Source organism: Ovis canadensis, chromosome X (assembly GCF_042477335.2).
Source record: "Ovis canadensis isolate MfBH-ARS-UI-01 breed Bighorn chromosome X, ARS-UI_OviCan_v2, whole genome shotgun sequence".
Classification (NCBI taxonomy): domain Eukaryota; kingdom Metazoa; phylum Chordata; class Mammalia; order Artiodactyla; family Bovidae; genus Ovis; species Ovis canadensis.
The window spans coordinates 103,395,077-103,402,466 of record NC_091727.1 but is presented as its reverse complement, the minus strand read 5'-3'; the positions used below and the strand labels follow the sequence as shown (position 1 = coordinate 103,402,466).

The 7,390-nt window shown below is 42.2% G+C and overlaps 1 pseudogene; it reads right to left on the bottom strand.

Moving 5' to 3' along the window:
* Positions 1–2,682: 2,682 nt before the first annotated feature.
* Positions 2,683–3,061, bottom strand: LOC138930026 (chromobox protein homolog 3-like; annotated as a pseudogene).
* Positions 3,062–7,390: the final 4,329 nt, after the last annotated feature.

Genomic DNA, 7,390 nt, shown 5'->3' with positions numbered 1-7,390 from the left:
AAACTAAGATCATGGCATCCGGTCCCATCACTTCATGGGAAATAGATGGGGAAACAGTGGAAACAGTGTCAGACTTTATTTTGGGGGGCTCCAAAATCACTGCAGATGGTGATTGCAGCCATGAAATTAAAAGACGCTTACTCCTTGGAAGAAAAGTTATGACCAACCTAGATAGCATATTGAAAAGCAGAGATATTACTTTGCCAACAAAGGTCCGTCTAGTCAAGGTTATGGTTTTTCCAGTGGTCATGTATGGATGTGAGAGTTGGACTGTGAAGAAAGCTGAGTCCTGAAGAATTGATTCTTTTGAACTGTGGTGTTGGAGAAGACTCTTGAGAGTCCCTTGGACTGCAAAGAGATCCAACCAGTCCATCCTAAAGGAGATCTGTCCTGGGTGTTCATTGGAAGGACTGATGCTGAAGCTGAAACTCCAGTACTTTGGCCACCTCATGCAAAGAACTGATTCATTGGAAAAGACCCTGATGCTGGGAGGGATTGGGGGCAGGAGGAGAAGGGGACGACAGAGGATGAGATGGCTGGATGGCATCACCGGCTGGATGGCATCGCTGACTTGATGGACGTGAGTTTGAGTGAACTCCGAGAGTTGCTGATGGACAGGGAGGCCTGGCGTGCTGCGATTCATGGGGTCACAAAGAGTTGGACACAACTGAGCAACTGAACTGAACTGAAGGGAAGTATTCATAGGTCTAGTTGGATAATTGGGAGTGACAAGCAGCACCTAGGATTATATAGCTTGCTGACTATCAACCTGGCTAGCAAAGTTTGTAAAGTCTACAACGAGGCTGTAATTAAACATAATATGCTTGAGGAAAGGACTTCCCTGGTGGCTCAGATGGTAAAGAATTTGCCTGCAATGCAGATGACCTGGGTTTGATCCCTGGGTTGGGAACTTCCCCTGGAGAAGGGCATGGCAACCCACTCCAGTATTCTTACCTGGAGAATCCCTGTGGACAGAGGAGCCTGGTGGGCTACAGACCACCTTTGTGACCTGGTCGGTCACAAAGAGTCTGACACAGCTGGGCAACTAAGCACAGCAAAGCCTGCTTGAAGAAAACAATATGGTTTCTCTGGGAGGAACTCAGAACAGATTCAAGTACCCAGGTTCTTTTATTGGATGTATGAGGATATGGTCGATTCATTCATGTGTGCCTACTATGGTGACTTACAGCTTTCCAGAAGCATTCTTAAAATGAGAAGTGACAAAACTAAAGACTACTTTATACTGAGCTATGTGGTGTTGGAGGCCCCTGCAGCCACTGCCCTAGGGAAGATGCAAAGGCTGGTATCAGAAGTTTGTTCAAGGTCCACATCCTCCAAGGAAATGAGGAGCAAAATCCCATGGGGCTACAAAGAGAAAACTATTGGGGGGTAATGGAAGAGGGCTTCATTTGAGTATAGTTGCTTTACAATGCTGTGTTAGTTTCTACTGTACAGCAAAATGAATCATATATATATAAATATATATTTATATCCCCTCCCTTTTGGACTTCCTTCTCAGCATCACTAACTGTTAGAAATCTTCACTTTTGCATGAAGCATATTTGATTATTTTAAAAAAGGAATATAAAACTATTTATTGACCACTGTTCACCAGTATTTACAATAAAGTAAACAACATACAGTTGAATAACATTCTGATTACTACAAAGTTATTGTTTTTCTTGGCTTTTGCTGAACTAGTAACCCAAAATACTGAGAAAATTGAGCCTTCGTGTAAGGAATAGGTTGGGGTAAAGTCTGAAAAAACATGCAGGTCAAGCATAGATTAGAAAAGTTTGTTCACTCATTTATTCCTGTAGATCACAAATTGCCAGTATCTTAAAATTATCTGATTAGGTTTCCATGAATAAATCTGAGACATCCCATATATCACAACCTTTCCTAAATATAGCCCAGGGACTTTAATTTCTTGTAAAATAATGGTTCATCAAAAGGAATCATCAAGTGTCCATTTAACTAAGTTTTGCTTCACTAGTTAAAACATACCGGAATTTTTCTATTTTTTTCATTTGGTTGGGGAGGTTGTTATTAGTGATAAAAATTTTCCTTCCAGGGTTTCTGCATATAAAACTGCATTTATGCAGATATGGATGCAGATTCTGATAGGGATCTTTAAAAAATTACCCAATTTAAATTGCTTAATTTGTCTAATTAATTACAAAATTATTTAATTTGAAAGTTTAAGTCTTAAGTATTCAATTTAAGTTGAAGGGATTTCTTACTCTAACGCTGAGAAAATAATGTACCCTGGTGTCAAATTCTTTTCTGCTGAAGGAAGCAACTACAGAAAGCTTTTATTTGTTCTAATTAACCAGTGCTACAGATGGAAAATAAAAAACCAATGTAACTTCCCCAGTACTACTTCAAAACGAACATATCAAACTTGATTTTCATTAGAATGTAGTTATTTATTCACACTAATAAATCAAAAAACCACAAACTACACTTTATATACATATATAAATATATATAAGAAACAGTGCAAACGATTATTGAGCCTCATCTTCTGGACAAGAATACCAAGTTAGTCTCTCTTCATAAAAAGCAGTTATAATTTGAGGACACTTCATGTTTGCCTCTTTGGCAGCACCAAGTCGGCCTCATCGAAATCTTTCTGTTTCATGAGAAACAGTAATTCTCAACTGCTGTCTGTGGCACCAGTTATTTGTTCTGCATCAAGACCTCTGGCAAAACCTCTTGGTTTATCAACAGCATCTCTTTTCTTCTTTGATTAGCTATCATCAGATTCACTGTCAGACAAAGATTTTCTTTTTGTTTCATCTTTTTCTTTACCAGCTTTTTGACAATTAAGAAATACTTCCATTAACTCTGGACAATACAAATTTTCTTCAGCTTCCCAAGTATTGTCTGCATCTGTAAATCCCTTCCACTTCAGGAAATACTCCACCTTCCCATTCACTTCACAGTGGTCCAGTACTTTTTCTACCACAAATTCTTCAGGTTCTGTCTCTTCAACTATTTTATTCTTTCCATTTTGTTTCTTTCACATTTTTTGCAATGTAGTTTTATTGAAGGCCATTTTTTTTGTTGCAGACTTGAAGAGCTATTAGTCACAGCCACTGAGTTGCCCTGGGTCCCAGGTCTGCAGAGTCTCCTCCGGCCCTGCATGCCTCAAGCTCCATTCACATCTGAGGGGGAGAGCGTATATTTGATTTTTAAAATGACCTGAAAAATACTCCTGTAACCTGTCTGAGATTCAGTTTCCATAACAATAATTGGAATAACAATACATACATTTCAGTGTAGTTGTGGGATGCAAAAAACCAAATCCACCTCATAAGACCTAGCAGTGAGGGAACAAATACTGGTTTACTCATTTTATGCTTACATATTGATCACTATCTGCCAGGCACAATTCTAAACACAACAACTTTTCATTCACTTAATGTTTATAAAAAACCCTGTGAATACAGATACCATTATTATCTTCATAGTACAGATGAGAAAACAGAAGAACAGAGAGGTTGAGTGACTTGCTAACAGTTGCACAGCTAGCAAACAGGAGCTTCCATACTTAAACCCAGACAGTCTAGCTTGAGAGTCCACATCCTTAGCATGTTACTTAACTATTAGGCTAGGTTGGACTTTCTGAATTCTCTATCATTAAAACCTTCTAACGACTCATCCAAACAGAAGGAATTTCTACTGCATTTTATTTTCCCCCATTAAATTGAGCAAATGAGTTTGAGCAAACTTGGGGAGATAGTGAAGGACAGGGAAGCCTGGTGTGCTGCAGTCCATGAGCTCACAAAGAGTCAGCCACGGCTTAGCAACTGAATGACAGCATTAAATTGAACTCTCTGCAAGCTATTCTGATGTGAGAAGAAAAAGCAGGCAGCATGATTGGAAGCACTGCAGCAAGTTACGTTGCATCTCTGGAATTATTTGCCCAGGCACAATTGCTAACTCAAAGGAGGTGGGGCCCCAGAGTCCCAGAGCCCACTCCATACCCAGGGGGTCTTGCAAAGGAACCTTTCGTCACACATCCCCTTTTGTGTTTGCACGCTGGGTCAAGGAAGTTGACAGAGCTTTCATTTTCTCCAAGGTGATCATTAAAGACATAAATTTTTATTTCTCTCCATTAAATTGTTGATTCTGTTCCATAAAAGCTAAAATGTAGTCTCCAAGGTTAGAACAAAGTAGGCAACTTGCCATGCTTCTGACTTTCTATTTAATTTAGATAGAAAGGGGTTGAGAGATCACAATGCATGATTTAGCCCTAGATATTCCCCGGCACCAGAAACCACCACTTCACAGGAAAGTAATAAAAAGGCAGAATACACCTTGCTCTTTGATATAGGATTATATCTGGTAGAGAAATAAAAAGAATGATTTATAGAGCAAAGTGTCAGGACTAAGCCAGTCCAGTTCAGGCCTAAGAAGGATTTACTTCAGCTCAGTCTGTTCTGTCAAGGAGTTGATAATTTAATGAATAAGAACAGTCACTCTTAGGTATGTTCTGCTTCACCGCCTTTCTTACCCAGCTCCCTCCCACCATCCACACCAGCCTGACCCCTACCTACTTGTCTTTCTACTTGGAAATTCCAAACATGGATGGGGCATTGTCCAGCCAAAGCAGATAAATAACTGCCATAAGGATCCGGTGCCCGCCAGTCACTGGCTGGGGCAAGAGAGGGGGGAGGGATTCCGCACTGAGTTTTCTAATTCCCTGTTGGAGCTTTTCAGTCTTCTCCCCCCCCCACCCCCCCACCCCCTCCTCTACTGCTCCTGGCTGGCTGAGCTGAGCTTTGGCTCTACCAATACACCTTTCATGCTCTGGGGAAAGGCCAGGTATAAGAAAGAGCTGCCACTATTGTCTAGTCTTCCTTTCCCTAGACTTGTGTTGAAACCTCAGATTTGAAACTGGAAAGAAAAGGAAATCTTAAATGCAAGCAACCAAGCCTTGAAAATGAGTTTCCTTTCCTTTACTCTCCAATCTGTCTCCGTCCTTTAGAAAGATGGTACTGCTTATGGGTCACTGCATAGATTCTAGGGCCAGATTGATGTTACTTAACTCTCTGATGTTAGCTGCCTCATCTGTTTAATGGGGAAACTAAAAAGACCTACCCCAAAGTGGTGTTGTGAGAGTGTGGAACACAAATCATTTAGAACAATACCTAGCACAAGTCAATTCTATATTAGCTATTATTATGTCATGCAGAAATTAGAGATAAATAAAGAGAGAAAAAAAAAAGATGTTCTAGACTTTTGGAATTTTAAAGATGAAAAAGACCTCAGAGATCACCTGGGTTTTGCCATACATTTTTGTTGTTGCTGTTCAGTTGTTAAGTTGTGTTCAATTCTTTCCGACCTCATGGACTGCAGCACGCCAGGCTCCTCTGTCCTCCACTATCTCCTGTGTCCTCCACTATCTCCCAGAGTTTGCTCAGTCTCATGTCAATTGAGTTGGTGATGCCATCCAACCATCTCATCCTCTGTTGTCCCCTTCTTCTCCTGCCCTCTCAGGGTCTTTTCCAGTGAGTCAGCTCTTTGCATCAGGTGGCCAAAGTATTGAAGCTTCACCCTCCCATCAGTCCTTCCAATGAACATTCAGGGTTGATTTCCTTTAGGATTGACTGATTTGATCTCCTTGCTGTCCAAGGGACTCTCAAGAGTCTTCTCCAGCACCACAATTCAAAAGCATCAAATCTTCAATGCTTAGCTTTCTTTATAGTCCAGCTCTCACATCTGTACAAGACTACTAAAAATTAGTAGTGAAAGAAGAGGGTGAAAAAGCCACCCATTTAATAGATGAAGAAACTGAGACACAGATTGATGACACTCTGGATTCCCATGTTGAAACTCTTTCTATAATGTTACATCCAATTAATTTTGTTCTAGAAATTGTCTGATTTTGGCCTATCAGTGCTTTCAGGCAGCAAATAGTTACTGAGCACTTAATAAAGGATTGTCATAAGAAGCGTGACCAAGAGGGGCTACCCCAAGCCTGAGGTCAGGGCAGGTGGCCAAGATGAGCTACCCCATGCCCGAGGTCAGGGCTGGCAGCTGAGAGGAACAACTCCACATCCAAGGAGTGGTGGTTGCATGGGCGCAGAAGGGCCGAGAGGAGCCACTCCACGTTCAAGGTCAGGAGGGGTGGCTGTGAGGAGATACCCCTCATCCAAGGTAAGGAACAGCCGCTGCGCTTTGCTGGAGCAGCCGTGAAGAGATACCACATGTCCAAGGTAAGAGAAACCCTAGTAAGATGGTAGGTGTTGTGAGAGGGCATCAGAGGGCAGACACACTGAAACCATAATCACAGAAAACTAGCCAGTCTGATCACATGGACCACAACCTTGTCTAACTCAATGACACTAAGCCATGCCATGTGGGGCCACCCAAGATGGAGGGTCATGGTGGAGAGGTCTGACAGAATGTGGTCCACTGGAGAAGGGAATGGCAAACCACTTCAGTATTCTTGCCTTGAGAACCCCATGAACAGTATGAATAGCCAAAATGATAGGATACTGAAAGGGGAATTCCGCGGGTCGGTAAGTGCCCAATATGCTACTGGAGATCAGTGGAGAATTAACTCCAGAAAGAATGAAGGGATGGAGCCAAAGCAAAAACAATACCCAGTTGTGGAAAACTAAGATCATGGCATCTGGTCCCATCACTTCATGGGAAGTAGATGGGGGAAACAGTGGAAATACTGTCAGACTTTATTTTTGGGGGGGGGGCTCCAAAATCACTGCAGATGGTGATTGCAGCCATGAAATTAAAAGACGCTTATTCCTTGGAAGGAAAGTTATGACCAACCTAGATAGCATATTGAAAAGCAGAGATATTACTTTACCAACAAAGGTCCGTCTAGTCAAGGCTATGGTTTTTCCAGTGGTCATGTATAGATGTGAGAGTTGGACTGTGAAGAAAGCTGAGCACTGAAGAATTGATGCTTTTGAACTGTGGTGTTGGAGAAGACTCTTGAGAGTCCCTTGGACTGCAAGAAGATCCAACCAGTCCATCCTAAAGGAGATCAGTCCTGGGTGTTCACTGGAAGGACTGATGCTGAAGCTGAAACTCCAGTACTTTGGCCACCTCATGTGAAGAGTTGACTTGTTGGAAAAGACCCTGATGCTGGGAGGGATTGGGGACAGGAGGAAAAGGGGACGACAGAGGATGAGATGACTGGATGGCATCACTGACTCGATGCACATGAGCCTGTGTGAACTCCAGGAGTTGGTGATGGACAGGGAGGCCTGGCATGCTGCGGATCATGGGGTCGCAAAGAGTCGGACATGACTGAGCGACTGAACTGAACTGTCATAATGCACAACTCCAGGAAATTGTGTGATATGTCAGCTCTAAATCTAGATGGTGAGATACTGTGGCTACCATGAACCCCAGC